The sequence below is a fragment of the Xenopus tropicalis genome, chromosome 6 (genome assembly GCF_000004195.4).
Source record: "Xenopus tropicalis strain Nigerian chromosome 6, UCB_Xtro_10.0, whole genome shotgun sequence".
In the NCBI taxonomy this organism is placed as follows: Eukaryota; Metazoa; Chordata; class Amphibia; order Anura; family Pipidae; genus Xenopus; species Xenopus tropicalis.
The window spans coordinates 118,640,017-118,652,601 of record NC_030682.2 but is presented as its reverse complement, the minus strand read 5'-3'; the positions used below and the strand labels follow the sequence as shown (position 1 = coordinate 118,652,601).

Here is a 12,585-nt window from a genome sequence, read left to right as displayed (position 1 = left end):
TGCTGTGTCTGCACAGAGGACTCAGGCTTACAGTAAAAACACTAAAGATATCAATAGCAAAGTGCCCTAAAGGAGCCTTACCAGATAGCAGTGAGTAGTCAGCAGCATGGCAACTCCCACAGGAACCCAGACAGCCTTCAGCTGAGGGACATAATTAGCTCGTTAGTATGCAGGCTTCTCAGTGCACTGAGCATTTCAAACACACAGTGGAGACTGAAGATTCATACTCACCAGATTCAGGCTTAGTTATCACTAGCCCATATCCATACCCATGGCCCTTTAGTCCGAAATGCCTTCAAAGGCTCAAAACACCATAGGAAAAAGGAGACTCAATTGATCACAGGCAGGAATGTGGAAATACCCACGCCTGTATACTTTCCCACTAAGCAGCTGTTTGCATACTGTGCATACATGGGAATAGAGCAGGGGGCTATTTTAGCACAAGGCTAGGACCATGGGTATGCCCACACCTGCATTTCTTCCCAATAGGTGAAAGTTTGATTACTTTACTTATTGGGGCATCAGGTAAAATCTTCTCCATTACCTGGGAATCATCCCTCTATGTATACACAGAGGTAAAAAATAAAATAAATAAATAAAATGACAAAAACAAAAGAAAAATCAAACTGTGAAATCACAAAATGGTGAGGAGGGAGATCCTACCTCCTGTTCAGTAGGACAAAAAATAACAGTGGTGAGGAGGAAGTCACATGGTCTTATAGGTAAGGGCTAATTTTGATTGGCTTTGGTATATAGGTCCTACCTCCTAGCTGTGGGGGCAATACTGCCCATGCGTACTGACATGGAAGGGACGAAGAAGAAATAGACAACATCACAAGCCATATGGATTATCCACACCTTCTCAGTGTTTCCCATAGCATAGTAAGTAATCAGCATGGAGAATCATCTAAATATGTCAGAAGAACACATATCACAAGTAAAGTAAGCAAGAGAATACATTTTATTAAGCCATCATGGAGCTATTGTTTTCCCACTCAAAACCCATTTGAGTCAGTTTATCATGCATCTCAAAAAAGGGTGATTGTGTTTCTTAATCAGATAATGTGTAACACTCTTCCTGGTAGTAAAAACAAACCTTATACTTGTCCTATGGTTGTTACGTTTCCATAGAGTCTGCAAGGACATATAATAAACATAATCCAGGCATGAAAGTCTTTTCCTTGTGTGGGGATGCAGAAAAGTTTGTCTCATCAGGAGAAAGCCACAAGTGAAAGCATCGAGGTTTATATCCAGGCAACCAATTCCTGGACTCTTTCTATCCTCATACAGATCCAGAAGATTTAAGATTTACTGAACTGAAATCCGATTGCGCAGTTTGATGTTTTTTTCCGTTAATAATTGCTCGCCTCTTTTCTTTTAGGCATGTATACTCATGGTCTGTACTGTTTAAACTTTAAAGGCCATACACCATAAGATCCGCTCGCTTGGAAAGGTCGCCAAGCAAGTGGATCTTTCCCCGATATCACCACCTACGGGTGGGCGATATCGGGCTAATTCGTCGTTTGGCCCAGGGGCCAAAGATCGAATTAGAGTGGTGAGTATAGGCACCCGTTCGATCCGACAAAAAATCAAACCTGCCTGATCAAGATCTGATTGATCAGGCCGAATCAGCAGCTTAAATCTGCCCGTGCATGGCAACCTTTAGAAGCACAGAACTGAGTTTTGTGTACACTATTAGCAATGACTTTGATGCACAATTATTTTCATTTTGAAGGATGTATTATTCCTATGTTATTCCTATGTTACGTATATCAATACACATTTACGTGGATCTTAAGTCTACTGGCTATAAAAAAGATAAGAAAGAGTTATGAATTGTTTAGAAGGTTCTTTATATATCTATTATATATTTAATTTTAGTGGTTTTATTGTTATTAATCAATTGTTACAAATGCTGCACTGTGCACTTTGAAGAATACCATATGTTTTCTATTATAGGTATATGTTCTCTGAGATGGTGCTGAGCTTACTTTCCCTTTCAAATATTTGATTCAGAATCACTACTCTAGTTTATATAAATAAGCTCCTGTTTAGCCCTGGAGGCAGATATTCAAGCTGAAAAACTGAAAATAATAGAATATAACAGATAACAGCTGTGTAGAATAGATAAAAAGGGGTCAGATGCGTTACTGGCCCTTAAATAAACGTATAATAACTGAACCCCTGTTTGTGTTAACGCCTTGTAGAACACTGCATACATTTGTGGTGCCATAAATATAATGCAATATGCTAAGAGCAGATGATATATCTTAGCTCTGGCTTTATATTTAATTTATTTTAAAAGAAAGAAACACTTTTTTTACAGAAACAAAACCTGAACTTCTTAATAGCCAAATAATTATTATATGATTCAGAAACTTTAAATGTCTGTGGTTTCACTGATCATTATATAGATCCAGGTAAAATCATATTTCATATTTAAGTACCGTGCTTCCAAATAATGTGATTTGCTTTTTTGCTTTGTGAAGAATAGAACTTCCTTAGAACTCATTGACGTATGGTTTTTTTGCACCAATATCCTTATATCTATTTAATACAAAGGAGATATGAATATCCCATAACTAGGATATAGTGAATAATTTACCCCCTGTTGTAAAATATAGGGATATTATAAGTCACAGATTAGTTTCATGACCATATAAAAACATAAGACTGACGGCCGAGTACTTTTATACAGGACATGGAACTCAGAGGTGTCTTCTAATCCTCATAGTTACAGCAGGGGCTACATTATTTATTATAATACACAAGTTGTAGTGAGCCATGTGACAGAAATGACATCACTAAGCTCCATTTATAAGGATAGAATTTATTGTATATTCGTGACTCTTGTGTATTATATCCTTATAAATGGTGCTTAGTGATGTCATCAGTTACAATCAGTGCTTAATGATTTGTGTCACATGGCTTAATAAAACTTGTGCATTATAATAAATAATGCACCCCTTGATGTAAATTATAAGGACAGTAGACATCACCTTGCAGTTCCATGATCTGTATAACAGCACTCAGCCTTTGGCCTTTATATGGTAGGGTTACCAGATCACTTGAAAATTAAGGGACATGACTAATAAATGCATGTTACAGGGCATTACATTTAATTGTAATCAGTGCAGCCCTTCTAGTTGGATCTTCTAGACGTGTCCCTGAAGTGATCTGGCCACCATATTAAATGGTCATGGGACTATGGTCATGTTACACAAAGTTACATTTTCCACCAGGCATGGATTCACGGTGAATATCTGCGTTTCGCCATCAGCGGTGTTTTTCAAGAAACAGGCACAATTCACCATTGAAAAAATTTGGTGAGCGTAAAAAAAAGACGTCTCCAAAAAATATATTTCACACATGTCATTTTCTGCAATTCTTTTGGACACGCAATTCTTTTGGACACGCATCATTTTCCGTGAAATTTTCACCGTTTGGAGCATTTTTTCAACGTTTTGCAGATTTTTCGCTGACGCAAAGTGGGATAGATTCGCTCTGTGTAAATAAGTGTGCCCGCATTGTTGCTGTGTACATCAGTGTTCTCTTGCTTGTGCCTTTTTACCCTCTGGCCCATCCCTAACAATTTACCACCTTAGGCCCGGGCCTTTGTGGCTTTTACACAGATCCAGGATTGAGTGACAATAGCTGTGTTACCAAGTCTCCCTGGCATAGTTTCTGAGTTTCCTGAACTTTTTCGATGTGACTTGGAATGAACCGTGGCTGCTTGTTTGCAATGGGTTCGGACCCTTTGCCTGATTGTAGTGTTGAAACTGTGCTGCCTGCTCTTCTCTGAGTCTGTCTGAATATTGACCCCTGGTGCTTCCTTCTATTTGCTCTGCTCCATCTCTCTTGAACCTCAGGCAAGCTCATAGTGTGAAGCACTTGTGAACCTTTGCTACATTTTACCATCCTGATATATCATTCTGATGCAGATCAAATCTAGAGATAACGTAGTCTAGTATTAGGGGAAAATGATATTTGATTTAACAGGTCTCAGAGTATAATATTAGCAAAGCAGATGCCAGCACCAGCTGCAGCAGTTAACGGTCTCATGAAATTCTACATCATAGATATTATCGGGGGTACAGGACTGAAAATCACAGTCCTGAAAATAGTAAGTTTTGCTTAAAAATGGCTTTCTATTACTGGTTCATATTTTTGTTTTGTGGCTAGAGCTTGTATAGAAAAAGGGGCAGCCAAACACCCAAAGCCACACTCAGATGTAAAAAGTGTTGGTGAGCAACACAAGCATGAAAACAGTTATTTGAGGATGCCAAATAAGGGCTGTGATTGGCTATTTGGTAGCCCCATGTCGACTGCTAGTCTGCAGGAGGTTCTTTTTGGAGTAAAACTGTGTCTCTGTGCCTCTAAGCCAGAAATGTAAAAATGGGCACCGACTTTGAGGCCACTGGGAGAAACATCAAAGTGGGAGGAGAAAATCATGTTACCCCCAAGCAACTGGTTGGGGATCACTGGTCTAAGGAATGAGTGGCCCACTAGTTACAGCAGTCATCAGAATGTACCTGAGAACCCAAAGGTTAATAAATGGAGCATATATAAAAGTTTTGCAGTGAGGCTTCTTAACAAGTGATAAAGCTTGTTGTTAGTAAAGTTTCACATATGGTTATAGAACCATAGGAAGCAGGCTACAAACAGGCAGGTTGTCAGCAGGAAATTCTCAGAGAGAAAGACAACAAAAAATTATAATTGATCTATACATGCAGAGGGAGATATTAAATCAGCCTTATTTATATGCTCACTCTAAGTAAATCTCCTATAAAATGCTACAGGAAGGTTCCACGCATAAATACTAATAGCTCTTACAGTTCCGTGGAATGATGGACATAAAGTTCATTTATTGAATTTGGTCAGCTAACCACCCCAGATGACCAATATGTGTATGGCCAGCTTTAAACTTTATTTCTCATGGTTATTTTAGAAGAACATACCAAACTCATATAGTCATATGAAGTCTCAAGCCTTTAGTGACAACACCTATTCAGAGGCAGTTGTTGGGTATTACAGGTAAAGGTGTAGCAAGATTATACCTAAGCTCTTCTAATACTCTAATCTAGGGTGTATCCCAGTTGGAGCCATGATTTATTTACTTTAACATCTGTGAGTTTTAATAGACTTTCAACAAAAAGAGCTTGCACTGTGCCCTTATCTTCCACCTTCATATGAAGGAAAAGGGGTTATCAGGTTACTTTGTTCTGCCCTTAACTGCCTCATACCTGCTTCATTTTGCCTTCAGTTAACCTCCCTTTAATATTTGTTTTCTGGCAGCTTTTATTCCATATTCCAATCTGCAACAGGGCATACATTGCAGCAGGACAGTGATACACAAAGAGCCTTCATTATTTGTAATTTGATAGGTAACCCCTCAGTAGTGCTTATGAGGGACCTGGGCAGCAGGGCAGCAAATATGTCAATGATACCCCAAGCAAATAGGGAAGATTATACAAACATTAAATGAATAGCCTTTGTGCCTCTTTTGTTTAAGTTCTGCAATTCTGTAATAATAACAATGTATGGGTTACATCATTTGCACATGCACTTTATAACTAGTACTGCGTGTATGTAATTTCTCATACTAACAAGAGTTTTTTATGCGTTCGATGCGAATTTGAGATGCATGTTTGAACGCACTAACCTCAATTGTTTAAATGATATTCTGCTCGTAGCAAACAAGGGAAAGTTGTGCTCACCACTAAATTTTAAACCATTGGGTGGGGTGCAATGAGGCTGTGACCACAAAATTCATACAGACAGAGGTCCTCTGCACTCACTCATTATCAATATATATATATCCTATATATATATAAATATAGGACATTAATACATTTTGTGCATTAAGCTTCCAAGAAATTCCCTCCCCTTTAAGCAAAACAGGGGTTGTTTGTCCAAATATTGCAATATATTTCAAGCTGACCAACTATGTCAAAGTCATCCCTGGTCTGGCCAGTCCTACACTTACTTATCTGATTCGTTAAAAATTCTACTGCTTCAACATACATTTAACAAAGGGGCTGAGTTTTACCTGCAATTTGCTTGCTTTCAAGGTTAAAACCCCCAAATGATTGCTCTTTTATTGGCCCCACTGGCTGGGAAGGGTGGGAGCTACAACACGTTTTTTTTCAGCATGCAATTGGCATTAAAAAAATCTTTGTCAGTATGAGCCCTAAAGGGTATGTAACTTGCATTATAGCCACCATGTCTTGGGCAAGTTGCATAAACTTGTCAACTAGGCTGCTTCCAACAGTTTAAACCTTGGAAGGTTACATCTGTCTCCTTGTTGTTATAGGAGGTATCATTCATTTGCTACATTCTGACCCTGGCAGCCATACTGACAAACGCAAATCTTTTACCTAACATGCTGCCACACAGTACTTGCAAAAATTTAGGATATTTGTTCCGAGAATTACTTGACGTTTGTGTGTGAGGTTTGCCTCCGTTGTAAAAATTCCTGATTACTCTGCCCTCTCCAATAAATTCTAAAACAACATCTAATTGGAGACAGAGGAAAGTCATCCAGTGACAGGGCCAAACTGGCAATATGTGGATTCTGGCAAATGCCAGAGGGGCTTCTGTAAGTTGCCATAGACAGTCACTATTCAGCAAGGTGGTGATTGGCTGTTTGGGTCTCTGTGTATTTGAGATGCCAGGGCCTATTTTACTTCCCAGTCCAATCCTGTGCACCAAGGTTAAAGGAGAACTAAATGCAGCAGGGGTGTGCAAGAAATGCTCACAAGCACAAGCTCCTAGGTTGTATGAGCCTATGTCAAACTGCTTATTCTTTGATACTCACTTTAATTAAGGTTGTTTGATAAATTACTTCTATGGTAAAGAACAACTGATGCCTAAACAAGTAATAAATGACATCATTTGGGTTACAAAACCATTCCTCTGACACCTTTGCAAAGGCCTGACTTAGGATGTTGAAATGGAATGCCCCCCCCCCTATAAAGTTACAGTACTGTACAAACTGCCTTGAACAAGTTGTAATTTCATGGTTACCTTTGTATGTGGTGCAACTAGGCACTTCTTTCACCCATTAAATTGTCTGCAGACACCAATATTGGAGCTGCATACTCGGGTTCCCATATTAATGCCACCACAACTAGCATCAGGTTTAGCGTATGGGCATATGCATGGCTTTCTGCTTGCCTTGCTTATGAGTAAGTTTGCGGGATACATTCATGGGATACTGCTTATTTATATGAACTAATTATATTACCCTCATGGCACAGTCCCATAAATAAATTGTTTGTCTGATGTATAACCTACATGCACAAACGAATTGATGTTACTTCCAGTTTAGTTACTAAACTGATATATTTTGTCCTCTCCCTGACACTGTCATTGAGCAAAGTTATCTGTTCAATGCTTCTGTCCCTTGGGACTTATCTATTGATCCATTATATTACTGAACAAAGTAGTAGAAAAGGACAAGCCAGGCTACCCACCCAACAGGTTTGACATTATTTTCCACAAGACCATAAATTGTTAATTCTGTTTTACAGCAACCAAGCTGCCTGTTCTGGGCCTCAGTAACACCAAGCCCCGGGGCACACGACATATATACATGAGTTAATGCAGACATGTTATCCATTGTGTGTAACATGAGGCCGGCCTCGTGTCACTGCCTACGACATTAACATACTTTACACAACCCCGGAACAAAAAGAACAGAGTATTTTCTCTACACAAATATATCAAATAACAATGGCAGCCCAAATGTTTTATTTGCACTAAAACAAAATGTATATTTTTTACAAAATATGTAGATAACATTCTACTCGTCTCCTTCAAGTTGCGTTTGTGTTCTGCGGCCAGTCTTATCCAAACAAAGAAGCAAGTGATACATTTTTTTGTTTGGTTTCCAGTGTCAAACATAACAATAGTTCAGTCAAATACAGACCGCAATTCTCAAGCAAACACGTCAATCCTATTGAGCTCTGCTCATTTTACTAAATAAACTGGAACACCCATAGCAAGCACAGAATGGCTTTACCGTTTGGAATGAAGAGTAAATATTAGCTGTTTCAGTGGGCTGCAAAGGGACTGAGCAGACAGCTCATTTGGAATGCAAATTCTTATACATACGCTGGGGATCATTTACTAACAGGCAGCAAGGCGTGACATTGTCATTTCCCGTAAGCCTATTCTCTCCGAGCGCATCTCAAAATGTTGTGTCCACCACTAGATGTATATCAACATTTGCTTCCTGCTGTAAATCATGTGCACGGTGCCTTTGGGGGTGATTTATCAATGTACAAATCTGGATTTTAACAAAATTTGAATTATGGTTCAATAACTTGAATGTCTGATATTTAAGTACAAAAAATTGAAATATAAAATTTTGGCATTGAATAGCTTGCGAGTTTACATAGAAGTCACTGGAAGTTGCCCTAGGAAAAGTAAAGCCATATTTTCAATTTGAGATTTTCGGGTTCTTTTCGAGTTTGTAAACTTCTAAATACAAAATATTCTAGTTTTTTTTTGTTCAAAAAATATTCTAGTTTAAAAAAACTCTGCAATTCACAAACCCGAAAATTGATAAATAAGACCATTAGTGTTAAGGTGGCTATAATATTAGCATTCTTGTAAATGCCTTCCATTTGCACAATATTCAGTTGATGCAGAAATCATTTTGTGTGGGTGCAGAGGGCTAAGGAAACCCTAGACTTAAAAGGGGTAATTTTCTATTCCTCAGTGCTAAAGAGGCACAAAAACATGCCTCTTTGTACTCATATAATGTCATTTCCACCAATTAAAAATTTGGCAGAAGAAGCAGAGTGCAGCATTGGAAGGCACAAGCAAGCCTTAGGGCAGGCAGTAAGGAAAGGGCCTTGTCGTGGCCTGTGCTCTGAATGATGTGGAAGTTAGGGCATGGGTAGGGGGCAGGAGAGGGGACATCTAAGTGCCTCCCCCAGGGCCGCCATCAGAAACTTCAGGCCCCGTACAATTATGTATTAGGGGCCCACCATGAACACAAATGCACAGTACCAAAATTTTGGCCATGACTCTATTGCGTGCAATATGAACAGTTGATGTTACTCTATAATAAGCAGTTTGCATTAAGAGTTACATTAATTAATTCAGTAATTAATGGCCAGTTCATTGGGGGTCAGTGGAGCTTGCAGTAGGTTTAAACCCTAACACTCCTTCTTACCCCTGCTCTGTGCAGTCATTGCCTGATATAGAAGTTACATCCGTTTTTACATAAGTTATATTAACTAAGTAAATTCTGGAGCGCAATGAGCTTGCTGTGGGACCCAATAACTAGTCAGTAGTATAAACAATTAATGTGCTAATAAGTCAGACATTTAATTGAGGGCCAGTGGGGTTTATATATAGGTTGCTTAAAAGTAAGGTAAGTTTTTGCATAAGTTACATAAATTGTATAAGAATAGGGCCCAATGCTGTGGGACCCAATAACCAGTCATTGCACTGCTGAAAAGTTTATGTAGGAGATGCTAATATTATTTAGTAAATAGATCCCAATATAAACAGCTGATGTTAAGCTAGGGTTGACATCTGCCTGGTTTTGACCTGGACAGCCTAGTTTTTTGGAGGGTTGCCTGGGTCCAAACTCTCTGCCCAGTTTACCAAATTAGGGAAACCAGGCAGGAATCTTTTAGCTTGACATGGCAGTCGGCCAATTGCCGATTGCCATGTCATAAAGCCACCCATGACATCACCAGCCCTGCCCCCCACCCCTGACATCATCCACCCCATGGTGCCACAACCCTTACCCCTGGTTTCTGAGAATTGGAAGGTGGCAATCCTATGTTACACTATAAAAGAAGTTCATATAAATATTTAAAATTAATAATTAATGTGTTAATAAGTCAGTCAGTTCATTGGGGGCAAGGGAATTTTACTTAAGTTTTTTAATTCTATAGTGGTTAATGGGCTTTGCCCCTTGCCGGCCCCTTTCAAGCTTCTCTGCATTGTCTTTAGCTTGATACACAGCAGTTACTTAGGTTTCTAGGCAGTTTTTGCAGATGTAACACAAATTGCGTAAATGATACATAACTTATGTATAATTGTACCTATAATGTTGTGCTTTGCACCTCATTCACAAAAGGTGTTGCTTATTCAAACACCAAAACCTGGGGCAGCCCAGCAGATACACATGCTTTTTCTTTGGCCATTCTACTCTCTCTAACCCTCTAATGATTTTCTGCCTGTGGATAAATGCAGGCCAAGAATCAGCCCCGCCTGGCATTAGCCTTACATTTCACAGCAGCAGATAACATTTACTAACTGGCTTCTGTGGCTCAAAAAATCATATATACCAAGCATATACATACATTGCTCTGCCTTATGGATTAAAGGACTGCTGGGAATGCTGGAGGGTTTGGCATTTTGGATACAATCTGCTTGCTAGGGTCCAATTTAACCTAGCAACCAGGCAATGGTTTGAAAGAGAGACAGGAATATGAATAGAGGAGGACTTTAATAAAAAGATAAGTAATAAAAGTAACAATAGCAATAAAACTGCTGGGGTCAGCGACCCCCATTTGATAGCCAATTCTGTAACATGCTGAAAGTTAATCTTAAGGTGAACCACCCCTTTAAGGGGTTAATTTACTGACACTTAATAGATAAATTCTTACATTATCAGGTCACAAATTGACATTATCCAAAACTTACATTATCTGTACGCAAAGTGTAAGTATGGGGTGAGACTATTGACTTGGAAACAGATTAAACAAACTAACGAATCAAAGTTCCAAAGGTGGCCTTGGGGTGTAATAATGGGTGCTTTTGTCCAGCTTCATACATGCGTATCTTCTCCATTCTCCTATTCAGTTGCATGACCTTGCTTGGCCTCTGAAACAATTAAACTCTTCTGTGTTGTCCAAGTTCCTCATTGCTGTTTCAAAGGAATGTATGCAATTTTATTTCTAAAAGTTATTCTTTGTGTTTCCAGTGAAGAAGATATCAGTTCTTATTATTCACTGGCCAAACAGCAGTGATGGGAAACACTGAGCTAATTGCACAGATACAATGTTCGGCAGTGAATGTATTTCAATGAGAAAAAAAGTCAGACTCCATAAGACTTTGTTGGATAAAAACATAACTTGCAGTGTTCCCTTTTAATAGGTGTGTCATGATGGATGGCTAATATTTATCAGTTTCATTATTTTTTGACCCATGCAACTACATCTAACTTGTTAATCCGACTCCATCCTTAACAATCCTGTGTAATTCAGCCTTAAGAGTTTGTACCTGTGACCTTATGGGAGGTCATAAATGTTTAAACTGCTGGTATATTTCTGCTACAGGTAAAGGATCCATTATCCGGAAAACCCTTATCTGGAAAGTTTAGTATTAAGGGAAGTGCCATCTCCCATAGAATCCATTTTAAGCAAGTAAATAAAGTTTTTAAAAACAATTTCACAGAACCTTGTACTTGATCCAGACTAAGCTGAATGAGTCCTTATTGGGGACAAAACAATCCTTTTGGTTTCAGTTCATGTTTAAATGATTTTTAGTGACTTGAGGCCTGGTGATCCAAATAAGAGAAAGACTCCTTATCTGGAAAACCTCCTGTCCTGAGCTTTCTGGATAACAGATGCTATACCTGTACAAGCCAATGACGAGGGTCATGCTATGGTTGTTTCTCAGAGTTCACTTATTCCCAGCTTCAAAGTGCAATATCAGGGAATGCCACTGCCACATTATTATTAGTTGTGGAAGAAATCCAGAATAAAAACCCAAGATAAATGCCTAGAGTAAATGTAAACTATCACAGGTTTCTTAGCAGTACCTTAGGTGACAGTGTCAGTTCTCAATGTCAAATTATCATGAGTATTAGTAGAATAACTTCTGGCTTATTATTTGGGGAAGTTAATGTGGGATACTTGGGGGAAAAGAGCTGCAAGTTAGGCAAGACTAGCTCTCCAATGATTATGAAAGACATACATAAATATTGCTGTAAGCTATCTCTTTGTGGGTTTTCCCTAAGGGTTCTGGCACACAGGGAGATTAGTCGCCCGCAACAAATCGCCGGTGGGATGGCATACGCGGGGGGCGATTTCAGTGAAATCGCCGAAGGTTCCTCTCAAGGCAACTTCCGCGATTTCACTGAAATCGCGCCGGCGCGTATGCCATCCCACCGGCGATTTACATTTTCGCCGGTGGGATGGCATTTCGGGGAGATTAGTCGCCCGCGAACAGGGAGATTTGTCGCGGCCGACTAATCTCCCCATGTGCCAGAGCCCTAAGGCTGTGTACACCTATAGGATAAGAAGGACTACTACTGTTTTATAGATAAAGTATATACCCATAAAATCGTTAATTAACATGTCTAGGAAAGTAATAGATGCTGTTACTTGGTGAACATTTCATTATGGCTGTTCACGAGAAAGAATTTGCATATCAGTAGCCAAGAGAGCATACCAATGGTGTTTACACCCCCATCTGAGATTGTGGAAGCCCTTGATAATTAGGTTGCTACTAGTTACCTGGAATGCTAACGAGTGATCAAGCAGCATGGTATATGTAGCTGTTTTACCAGCTGCTTTTTTTCTTACCACTCTCAAAATGTGGCTTATAAAGCTG

General features: G+C 39.2%; 1 long non-coding RNA gene across 1 annotated transcript in view; it reads left to right on the top strand.

Annotated features, from left to right (window-relative positions):
• The first annotated feature begins 800 nt into the window (after positions 1–800).
• The window catches only part of LOC116411680, a 42,444-nt gene continuing 30,659 nt past the window's right edge, over positions 801–12,585 (top strand). Inside the window, exon 1 of the long non-coding RNA XR_004223276.1 lies at positions 801–882. This is a non-coding gene — a long non-coding RNA (uncharacterized LOC116411680). The remainder of the gene's footprint in view (positions 883–12,585) is intronic.